At 42.0% G+C, this 12406-nt stretch overlaps 1 protein-coding gene across 7 annotated transcripts in view; it reads right to left on the bottom strand.

The window, feature by feature from the left end:
* The window catches only part of SIPA1L1 (signal induced proliferation associated 1 like 1), a 367706-nt gene extending 359486 nt beyond the window's left edge, over positions 1–8220 (bottom strand). For 6 of the 7 annotated variants that reach the window (XM_069092083.1, XM_069092086.1, XM_069092087.1 and 3 more), the window contains exons 1-2: positions 7948–8220; positions 7164–7388 (exon numbers count right to left, since the gene is read on the bottom strand). The gene's annotated coding sequence lies outside the window, so the exon portion shown is untranslated. Of the gene's footprint in view, positions 1–7163; positions 7389–7905 lie in introns of all 7 variants that reach the window. The other variant, XM_069092084.1, reaches the window with a different exon arrangement.
* Positions 8221–12406: the final 4186 nt, after the last annotated feature.

Raw genomic sequence — 12406 nt, 5'->3', positions numbered from 1 at the left:
TATATATATATATATATATATACACATATATATATATATACACACACTATTATTAATACTATTTTACATGTAATTGGGAAATAAGATATACAGGCACTGGGGCATAGGGATCCACCATGCCCTAATGGAAAAGTCAAAAGGAGTATGGGAGAAAATATAAGAGAGAGCAGATTGGAGGAGGGGATATCCTGTGGGACTGCTATTTTGGGGCGGTGGGTAGGGGGAAAATGGGGAGAAAATTTGTAACTCAAAATCTGGTGGAAATGAATGATGTAAAATCAGAAGTTAATAAAGCATTTGAAAAATGAAAAAAAAAAGAATGTTGAGGAAATAGGAAACATGAACTATTACCAAGGTTATAACACCAAAATCTGATTACCAAATAAAAGATCAAGACTGTTCTTTGGAAGACATGTACACTAGTCTGTTATTGGTGACTCTGATCAAATCACTCTGGAAAGCAACTTGAAATTATCCTGTTAACTTAAATGATCATACCCTCTAACCTGGAGATTCCACTGCTACATAAAGGAGAGAGTGGAAGCAGGGAGAATAATTAGAAAACTATCCATGCTCCCCCCTCCCCACACACAACAAAACACTCCAAGGTCAAAAGTAGAAAGAAAGGTCCACTAAACTCCAAAATACATAACAGCAAACCAGTGGAAACAAAGTAGATGACTGTTACTAGAGCAATAGCTAAACAAACTGTGGTTCAATAATGTAATAGAATATGGCTGAGCCATAAGAAACAAGGAATATAAAGAATATAGGAGGAGCATGGGAAGAATTATGTGAATTGATGGAATGTGAAGTAAGCAGAACCAGGAAAACAACAAAAATGGGAATGGAATTAATAGTAAACAGAAGTGAACATTGTAATTATGACCAAGTTTATTCACAGAGAGAGACAAGGCTAGATCTTGCTCCTTTCTTTTCAGAAGTGGGGGAGATGTATATGAAACATAACATACTGTCAAACTTGCCTGTAATTAGTTTTATTGAATTACTTTCTTTTTCTCTTCCTTTTTTTATTATTTGGATGGCTTTGGATGGGGCGGGGCAAAGGGATATATTGTTAAATGAAAAGTAATGTAAAAAGTGATGTAAAAACAAAAGATATCAGACATCAGATACCCACAGTCAGACATCTCATTTCCCACTCTGGCTGCACTCATTTTGGATTTCTTTGACTTCTTTACCTTGTCCCCTAAATAAACTCAACATTGGGAAAAATCATCATCTTGCAAGTACCAATTGGTACTCACAACTCATGAGTATACTCTGCCCCTCTGATTACATGATGAGACAAGAACTCCGGAACCTCCATTTAAGGAGGGGGGACAGGGCAGATATCTCATTTCCCTCTGGGCTGCACTCAATCTGGCCTTCTTTTAACTTCTCTGGCTACAATTATTTTGAACTTCTTTGATTTCTATATGTACAGAAACCTTTCCCCTCCAGCTTTATTATATATCTTGTCTTCCTTCATATAACTTATACCTCAGCCCCCTGGAGGTCGGGGCTGTCTTTCTTTTTCACTGTTTGTATCCCTAGCACTTAGCACAATGCCTGTTTATTGACTATGTATATCAACAAAAAACCTTTTTTTTAAAAAAGATCATTTTGTATAGTTTTGCAACAAGAACAAAGAGTTAGGTAACTACTCATTCCGGCATTAAGCATCAAGTACTATGCTAGGGGCTGGGGATAAAGAGAAAAATAAAATAGTCCCTGCCCTCACGGAGCTTACATTTTATTGCTAGAGAAAATATGTACATATGTATGTGGGAGAAAAAAGGAAAAGATAAAGAGCAGAGGAGCAAATGAGAAATTGCTTGTATTGAGTTTTCAAGGAAATTAGAATCTGATTCAAGTGCAGAGCGAACTGCAGGCCTGGAAGACAGCCTGTACAAAGAGACAAAAGTGTCAATGGAGATGAAGTGTCAGGCTTAAGGAACAGGGTTTACCAAAGGGAAACAGATGGATGGATGATAAGCATAGAAAGGCAGGTTAGAGCCAGATCTCTGAGGTTTTAAACGCCAAACAGAGTAGCTGAAAGTTGACCCTAAGGGCAATAGGGGGCCACAGGAGTTCACTGAGTTGGGGTCAGATCTGTACTTTAGGAAAATGACTGGCAGGTGTGTGGAAGCAAGAGCAGCTTGAGGGACACCACTATGAGTTTTCCTCTTCCCTTTCATTCTTACAACAAATATTTACAATATTAACAAGCTTCCCAAACAAAATCTAAGAAAGGCATTTCTGTTTTGTTATAAAAACAGGGCTGGGTTTGAGGTCCAGCTCTGCAATCCAACCTTCAGCAAATACTACCGTGTTTCCCTGATAATAAGACACAGTCTTATTAATTTTTTTGGACAGAAAAACACCAGAGGGCTTATTTTCAGGGGAGGGCTTATTCTAATGAACATCGACAGCAATTTTAATAAACAGGTAAATGTGAACAAAAAAATGTACCTTTATTCAATAAGCAAATCACTGGGGAAGAACAGGATGACGCGCTCACTGCTGCAGCTCTGATTGGATGCAGCTCGGAGCGCAGCGTGCGTTTCGGGGGGGTGAGGGACGGTGCATACAGAGGGTACCGTAATGTAGCGTGTAGCACAGGGGATCACCTTCACTACAGTAGCAATCTCAATAGGGCTTATTTTCGGGGGAGGGCTTATTTTAGAGGAATCTTACACAGTAAGGGGAGGGCTTATTTTCAGGATAGGTCTTATTATCGGGGAAACACGGTATGCCTCTATGGAGTCTTAGATTTTCCCACGTGAAAAATAGGGGAGTTAAAAGTATAGGATAAGGTCCTTTACAATTTTAAAATTCAACAGTTTTAAACCCTAATACAGAAAAGAAGTGCCCAGTGTGAGATACTGAGTGACATGGTGCACACAGAGCCAGAAAGACCTGCCTCTAACCCCACAGTGCTCCAGAGGCAGCTCCCTAAGGCTCTAAGCTGCGGACCAAGTGGAGTAAGTTCCTCAAGGTACTCCTGACACCAGGGAAATCACAAATTCAGTTTCTATTCCTATCAAAGACCAATGAATCTCAACTAACCGTGCAAAATATAAGGCAATCTAGCTTGTTATGCCATGAAATTCTGAAAACAAAATCCATTTGAAGGGAATCAGAATATTAGGACTTGACAAATCTAAAACAAAGTTATGGCATATTGATAACTGAGGAATAATTTTATCAATATGCTTAAAGCTACACCAAGACTTTGGGGGAACTGTATTTTTTTTTAAATGGCAGAAAGAAGCCATCTCTCTATACCTAGCTATACCTTAATGGAACAGTATTTATCCCTCACTCATAGATGAGGTTAATCACTTCCTTTATCCCTGAACAATGTAAGTTCCAAGTCAAAGATGTCCAATGAAAATCCTCAGAAAGGTTTAGGTCATACATTGTACTGAAGCAACATTGTGCTACAATTAAAAACACAAGAATGGAAGCTGGGGCATAAAATTATGCTGTGGTTCAATCATTATCCCTACCTACTAGCTCTTTAAGGACAGGGATTTTATAATTTTTCCATCTATGTTTTCAGTACCTTGTACATAGTAGGAGCTTAATAATTAAATCTATCCTTTTTGGTTGGTAAGATTTTAAAAGAGTCTGCTCCCTTTCTATCTTTTGTTGCTGTTCAAGTCATTTCAGTTGGATCTGACTCTTGGTAAACCCATTTGGAGTTTTCTTGGCAAAGATACTGAAGTGGTTCCTTCTCCAGGTCATTTTTTAAAGATGAAAAAACTGAAGCAAACAGGGTTAAGTGACTTGCCCAAGATCACACAGCTAGTATCTGAAGCCGAATTTAAACTCAGATCTTCCTGACTCCAGGCCCTGTACTCTATCCACTCCACCACCTAGCTGCCCCACTGTCTAGCTAGATCTCCTCATTCTCCCAGTCCCACGGCTTCTATAAAGGTAGAAAACAATCATCTAATTTGTGGTATATCAAAGAGACATATTCACACCCTAACCTTGAGCCTACTCCAGTGCCCCCAAAGACAACAAAACATTCTTACAGCAGTTCTCAATTTGCTAAAAAGTAGCAAACCAAAGTAACTGATAAAATGTTCTAGCAAATGCTACTAGAAAACATGAACATCGGAGATTCAAGGACTACTGAACTCCAAGATTCTCAGTAAAACCTGTTCTATGTTAATTCAGCCCTCTAACAAAGGTATATTGATTAGAGCTATTGTATAAAGTTCAATTCAACCTAGTTGTACACATTCACTAAAGTCACTGTCAATTTAGCCTGGCACTTCAGATCTAAAGGTTTCATGGCAGCAAAAACTGGATTTCAAACTCAACCTGCTGCAGAAAGGGGGGTGGGGGGAGGACTGAAGAGAAGCTAACAACAGCAACACCTACTGACTATGTTGAGTCACTAAAGCTATGTCTCCTTTTAAATTAAGTAAATCCAGATGGACAGACAAACTTCAGTGAGTCCTATCTGCCTTAAATCAGGAGACAAGAAAATAAAATTTGTTGCTATATAAAACCATCCATCCCAAAATACTTTGTTTCCTCTGGCCATTTAGAAGAGTATCATTCTTGTCCCTTTCAATAATTGTTAATAGTTTATGAGAAATAATTGAGTGAGAAAGGTACTCGGATTTTTTTAATTAAAGTTTTTTTTTAATTCCTTAGTTAATACCTGGTTTGTCATGTAATAGCCAGATGCATCACTGAGAGCAAATTCTATTATTTAAAGAATTTCTCTGGGACTACTGCTGTCACCAAGTTCTACTTTAACAGTCTGCTGGTATTCGTTCTGCTAAAAGGTTGGGAGCAGATTAACTAACTGCCTTTCCAAAAAAGAAAAAAAGTGACAAGTTTTTCTTTAAGAAAATTAAGACAGCAAGCACAGTTGCAACAACATGCTTTATAGGACTCTCTTGACTGCACATGGTAAAGAAGATATGCATTTTAATGGACAGTAGATTGGCTTTGGATTGGAGAAGACCTGTGTCCTCTAACACAAACAACCAGTATGACCAAGTCAAAGTCATTAAATTTCTCTGTGCCTCAGGCAACTCTCTAAAACTGTAAATTAGAGACCCCATGATAATGAATTCAAGGGTCCAGGCTCCCCACTCAAAAAATTACCCAAGGATTTCAGTCAGCAAACATTTTACTAAGAAGACTATTCAACATGACAAAACAGTTAACAGCTACCACAATTTATTAAAACCACTAAAAAAAACTAGTGTATCCTGAAAGGGTTGCTTTATAAAGGTAACTACAATCTTTGTTCATGAAGATATATCTAGAAACCCAAAGAAATCTGACACCTTCAGTCAGAAAACAAATTTGCTTTGTAATGTCAGTTTGGGACCCCAAGTATATAGACATGAGTCTAACAGGCTATAAGCATGTCATTAAATACTTTCTCTTCTAAACAGTCATCACGAAACTGAAATTTACCAGGAAATGATGCTAAGCAGACATTCATTCCCAGGCACTCCTTCAAAAATACGTTCCCTAAACCCCAGTCAAATTGAGATTTTCCTAGAAATTGAAACATTTTTTATTATTTCTAAATTTTCAAGCAATGAATACTATTAAAATGTTGGTCTGACCAACAATGCCTAATGTAGTCAGAGAACCTAGGTCCAATCTCAGCACTGTATGGAAAATTCCATGTGGAGTATCTACCTACCCAAAATTTCTATCTTTTTAAAATATTAAGAACTTGTATACTTTACCAAGTACTTTCCTTAACAAACCTGGGAAATGGATAGTGTACATTATTCCCCTATTTTGCAGATAGGGAACCTGAAGATCTGAGTTCAGTGATTTGTACCAGGTCACACAGCTGGTAAAGGCAAGGTCCAGCCTTGAATAAAGGTCTTCTTTGGAGTTCAGTACAGATCCACTACACCACCCAGCCATGAAAGCATTGCAGCTTCTTGTTAAAATACCAGTAAATGATCTGGGAGAGTTAACACAAGAATTACCACCATAATATGAAATAGCTTATCAGTTTGCCTACTCTGTCACCCTCACAGGGCTCTTAGGTAAAAAGACTCAAGACAGGTAAGTCTGGATGGGGACAGGCAAACAATTTCACCCTAGATGTTAATGCTGGCGCTCTGTTCAAATAACCATGTATTTAACTGTTTACAAGCCGAGCTCCCACAGAAGAAGGTAAGCTTTGTGAACCAGGGAATACCTTTGAATCCCCAGAACCTAGCTCACAGTAGGCACTTATTAGGTACTTGTGGCACTGCATTGGGTGACCTTGAGCAAGTCACAACCTTTCTTGTGTGTTTCCCCACCTGTAAGATGAAAGAAGGTTGCACCAAATGAACTCTAAGGTACTTTCCAGCCTTAAACCTGAGATCGTATAATCACTGGTTCTCTCTTAAACGGTGGAGCAATTTAGGTCTGTCAATTTTTCAGAGATTTAAAAGATTAGGGGAGAAGTTGGGAACAGATGGGGTGCAGGAGTAAAAATTATTTTTTGCTGCAGCCTCCACCTTTCTCCCTTTTACCTGCTCCAAAAGAACAGGGCTAAGACATCTTCCAGCTTTCCCTCCTCCAGACCCCAGGGAGTGAAATTAACCACCTACAAACGTTTCACTTCTCCCCTACCTTTCCCACGATTAAATCATTTAATACTTCCCCTAAGGCACAGCCTACAAAAGGCGCTCATCAACGTTACTTGGGTTCCAAAACTAAATGGGAATATCTTGAGGGAAAGATCAAGTGTATATAGAATACTGCTAAATTGGGCACAGAAACAAAATGCATGAGCTCACGTTAAACCACCTCTCCCAGCGGAAAGAACGTTTAGATCAGATCACCAATGAAAGAAGCTAAGTCTGCTCACCACCACCCCCAATCGGTTTTGCAGATTCGGGGTTAAGGTATGTATGTATATTTACACACATGCATTTTAACCTCCCAACAATAGTTTAATTTTAGTTCCCAGGCATTTCTGTAAGAATGGCACCACTACCCAAATTCGAAAATAAAAGTTTAACCTTTTTTTTTCCTCTCCCCAACAGCAAACGCGTATTGAAACCGAGCTATAAAAGCAGGAAGGGAAGGGAACCGTACACATCCCTGCAACAACCTCCCCTGGAATCCCTTCATCTCCCCCCCCTCCATAACCTGGGGAAACCACTTACCCCTTTTTAGTTGCGCGCCCCCCTCCCCTCCTGTCCAGCTCCCGGAAGAGGCAGATGGTGTCCAGGAGCAGTTTCCACTCGAGCTCTCTTCTTAGGAGGAGGAGGAGGAATCCTGGCTACAGTGAGCGCACACACACATACACACTCACACACTCACTCTCACACACACACACACACACACACACACACCACTGACACGCTCCTCTACCGCCTTCTTGGGGTTCTCTGCGGAAAATAAGCAAGGCAGAGATTGGGAAAAAGAGGGAGGGGAGAAGAGCGGAGGGGGAAAGGAGAGGAGGGGGAGGGGGGAATCAGTCCAACTCAAAAAAAAAAAGTCTTTCTCTGAAAGGGGTATCCAAGGAGAAGAGAGGGAAAGCCGAAGGAGAAAAGCCCAGGGAAGAAAAGAAGGGCTCTTCTAGAGACCTGGGGAGAGGGAGCGATGGAAGGGTTTGAGGGCGGGGGAAGCGGGGGTCTGGGGGTGTCGCCGCTCAGGTAAGGAGACTGTAGGGGGATGGATCCCCCCTCCCCACGCCCCTCGCTCCAGCCTGGGCTCGAGCAGCACTTCCCACCACCACCCCCAAAAAGCGAGGAGGAGACCAAGAGGAGGCGGCGGGGGCGGCTCCGAGGAGGGCAGGGGGTCGTGGGTTCCCAGCCCTTGCAGAAGGAGCAGAGGGGGCGGGGAAGGACCGGTGGGGAAGAGGGGGTCGGAGGGGGCGGGAGGCTCACTAGAGGGGGACTGTACCGGGGAAGGAGACGGGAGGAGCTCCGAGGGAGGGGACGCTACCTCAGAAGCCGAACGCTTTCCCACCAGGCACCCCAACTCCCTGCGACTCTCAGCGCCGCATTGACTTTCGCTAGCCCGCACGCACGCACGCACGCACGCACACACACACGCACACAACTCCCTAACAAAGTTGCAGCTGCTGCGGCTGCTGCTGCCGGAGCTGCCGCTGGTGGCGGCGCGCGCTAGCTCACTCGCTCACCCAGGCAGAACGGTCCATTTCCCCCTCCCAACTCCTCTCCACTCTCACCACCCTTCCCCCTCCCCGCCCCTCGGCTAGTCTCGGGGGTGAGATCATCTCCAGGGCTTCTCCGCGTCCCCGGGCAAGGTCTCGCGAGAGTCCCGGGAGGCAGCGGGAAGTGAAAGGAACCGGTGGAAGGTGGTGGGAGGAGGAAGGGAAAGGGGGGGGGGGAGGGCGGCTGAGAGCAGCGCCGGGTTGTCATGACGACGGCCAAGCACCAGATTCATGCCGCCTGCAGAGAGCCGGAGCTGCAAACGTGGGTGCGCAACTAGCTCAGCTCTCTCCGCCTTGCCCTTCTCCTCTCCCACCCCCAGCCAGCCGTGCCCCACCACTGCACGGCAGGAGAAAGTGGGGCTTTCACGCGGCAAGGGAGGGGCGCCTGATACTTACACATGCCCCTAGAACTGTTCTGTAGAGAGAGCTCAGTGCATCTGGTCTAATTGAGTCTCTGGCTCAGGGTTAAAGATCATGCCCGTCTTCCAAAATCCTACTGTGTAAGTACTTTCTTAAGCCATCTTCTCCATCATGGCACAGAGATCTTTGTGCCCTAGCACTTAATTGGAGACTCCCTAATCAGGCTCTGGCTAGGGCTCTATGTGCCTATTAAGTGACAAGGGAGATCTTCAAATTCCCTTAACGTGACAATCCCTTTCCAGTTTTCTTACACCTTACTTTCTGTCTTGTACTCATTGATCCAGTGACACTAACCTCCTGGCTGTTTCTAGTAAAATTGGCTCCAGGAACTTTCCCCAACTGTCCCATATGCCTAAAATGCTCTCCCTCCTCTTCTCTACTACTAACTTCTCAGACTCTTCATGCCCTGATTTGGGGGTTTCTTGGCAAAGATACTGAAATGGTTTGCCAATTCTTTCTCTAGCTGATTTGACAGATGAGAAAACTGAGGCAGGATTTGCCCAGCACCCAGCTAAAAAGTGTCAGAGACCAGATTTGAACTCACAAAGATGAGTATTCCTGATGCCAGGCCTGGCACTCTATTATCCACTTTACCACCTAGTTGCCCTACTGGCTTCTCTGGCGTCCTTGAAGTCTCAATCAAAATTCCATCTTCCACAAAGGAAGCCTATCCCAATTCCTCTTAATTCTAACAGCTTCCCTCTTTTAATTATTTCCTCTATGTAGCTTGTTTGTATACAGTGGTTTGGATGTTCTCTCTTTCATTAGATTGTGAGCTCCTTGACAATCTTTTTGCCTCTTTTGCGTCCCCAGTGCTTAGCACAGTGTCTGGCATATAGCAAGCACTTAGCTAATGACTAACATACTACCAGTATCATCCTGGGCAAATCATTTCACTTTCTTAGGCCTCAGTTTCCTAATCTGAGAAATGGAGTGGGGTTCAATGGTCTCTGAATTCCCTTTGAACAATGAATCTATGAGCCTGTGATTCTTACAGCTTTAAATTCTATGAACTATGAATATCCATAATGTATAAGTAGCTATCACGGGGAATACAGTGACACCTATGACATGTAACCTTACTCTTGAGGAATAAACAATTTGATAGGAGAAAACCATTACATATAAACTAACGATAAAGGAAGAGAGAAAAATAAGTGCAGAGGTAAGTGAAAGGAAAAATGCTATGAGAAAAAATATGTGGTATGTAATTAAAATTATTTAACTTTTCACTATGTTTATAAGCTTTATATGACTTGATGCAGAGTAAGTTGAACTAGGAGAAGAATTTATACAATGACAACAACATTAAAAAAAAACTTTGAAAGACTTTAGAACTTTGAGAATTGAAGCAATTCAGGTGACACCTCTCCCCCCCACCCCCAGAGGTGATGGATTTGAAATGCATAATGTCCATTTTGGGACAAAGTCAATCTAAGAATTGTTTTGTTTGACTATACATAATTGTTAGGAGGGTTTTCCAGAATGATATTAACATCTTAAATTGTAAAAAATAATATTAATTAACTAATTAATTTCAAAACATTAGCCAGTGTAAATTCATTGCCAGGACAAAGAAACCAAAAGAGTTCAAAAAGTGCCTTAGCAAACATCTGTCTTACTTGCCAAATAGTGAGAGATAGATAGCAGAGGCAAAACCAGTATAGAATATATACATGCTTATAAAATCTTACAAAGAAGGATGGTGGACAATTATGAGCAATATTATTTCATAAACCACAGAGAAGCAGTGGAGAATAAAACCAGTTTATTTGAAAGTTTGTCAAAATACCAAACCAAGCAAAGTCATCCCAAGGGCTTTCAAGGATGATAATGAAAGGAAGATTACAAACTAAAGAAAAATGGAAAAGATTTACAAAAAATAAAATTTCAACAGACTGTTTTCTTTTTCAAACACCATAGACCCAGCTCCCTTGGACCCCTCAACACTACAAACTTTTATGGGAGGGGGGAAACTGAGGACTCAAGGAACCACATGTGGCCTTCTAGGTCCTTGGGTGAGGCCTTTTGACTGAGTCCAATTCTTTTTTTTTTTTTTTTGCCTTTTGGAGGGCAATTGGGGTTAAGTAACTTTCCCAAGGTTACACGGCTAGTTTGAGTCCAATTCTCACAGAACAAATCCTTTTATTAAGGGGATTTGTTCTGTAAAGTTTGGATTCAACCAAAGGGCCTTGCTTGAGGACCTAGAGGGTCACATGTGGCCTTTAGACCACAGATTCCCCACCCCCTACCTTAGGTGTATATTATGGTTGTGGTTTGTTCTTCATTATTGAAGAGGACCATGACATCAGGGAGATGATGACATGACTTGCAATTGACTTTTATTTGAGTGAGGGAGGGCTGTGCAGAGTCTTAGGAGGCAGAAATAGCACTAAAGAAAAAAAAAAAGACAGGACAAGTAATCAGATCGGACCAAGTATATATGGAGGAAGTCTATACTGAATGTGATACAATTGTGAAGGTATGGAAGAACCAACATAAAAAGTAACTGAAGGACACCAAAAAGAAAATGCTGAAGGTGTGAGGGGGAGAAAAGTCTTAGACTTTATTGCTATAAAAAAAAAAATGACTAAGAGAATATAAATTACTGTGGACCTCTATGCTTAATCTCCCATCTATTAAAAAAAAAACCCTTTAAAATTAACTAATTATTCATGTATTTTGGGGTTTTTTAATATCATCATAATTTTCTCTAGTATCTTTTCCCCTCCCCCTCCCACAACCATTCCATATAACAGGTTTTTTTAAGACCAAAGAAAGAAAGAAAAAGTGGGAAGGGGGAGGGGAAAAAGTAAAGGGGGGAGGGGAAGAGGATCAGCAGAACTGATCAATATATTAATGAAGTCTGAAAATATGTGCAATGTACAACATCTGTGGACTTCCCACCTCTACAAAGAAGTGGATTGGGAGTGTGTAGCAGCAAGCACCCCAAGCGCTTCCTCAGGGTTTGCAGCTACCACAGGTTCTTGGATCTGCTTTGTTAAAGGAAAGCAACTCAAAATGGATTAACAAGCTTACTTTAATCAGTCAGACATATATCGTTTACCTTGTTCAGGAGAAAAGGTCAGCACCCTGAACCTCAAAGTATACAGGCATAATTATCAAGACAGAAACATCAAGTAGACAGATTTCCAAACTGTCCAACCATTACATCCATACCCAGTCAACATCTGGGTTTCCACATTCTGGGTTTTTCAAAGCCGGGGGACTCTCAACAACGGCTTCCCAGAATTCAGATCAAATCACAGAACATTTCTCAAAGTGAGTCCCAAAACAAAGCTACACATCAGGGCTTATATAGCCTTCTCCTGGCTCAGAGAATGTAACAACCTTATTGACTCACTGGCCAATCAAGAAGTATCTACTGAAAAACAAGCCTCCCACCCCAGGCTCCAGGTGCATTTTAGCCTAGGGGCAGGGAAGATCTTCCAAATTTGCATTCCCATTACATTCGGCCCCAAGATCTTTCATGCCCATAGCATAGACAATTTACTTTTGAATTAGCTCTGAACATTTCTTAGGTCACATTTTCAAGATACAGAACTAAAGTTACCAAAGTGGCCATGGGCCTTAAACAAACACAAAGTACAAAGCATTATCACTTCAGTTCCAAACAAGAGTTCAAATAAAGTTCTAGGGGGAGGGGAGTGTCCTTCCCCTCACAGGGCTCCAGCCCCAGCTTCCAAGCACAGAGAGGGGGCTGGGCAACAAAACCAACAAGGTGGGGTCCCTGGGGATCCAAGGCACTTCATCCCACCCACCATAGTCACAAGTCCATCCTCCCCC

This window comes from Petaurus breviceps, unplaced genomic scaffold (assembly GCF_028583685.1).
Source record: "Petaurus breviceps papuanus isolate PSGF00001 unplaced genomic scaffold, PetGlider_PUasm1.0 189, whole genome shotgun sequence".
Taxonomy (NCBI): domain Eukaryota; kingdom Metazoa; phylum Chordata; class Mammalia; order Diprotodontia; family Petauridae; genus Petaurus; species Petaurus breviceps.
This window is presented reverse-complemented; position numbering and strand designations above follow the sequence as displayed.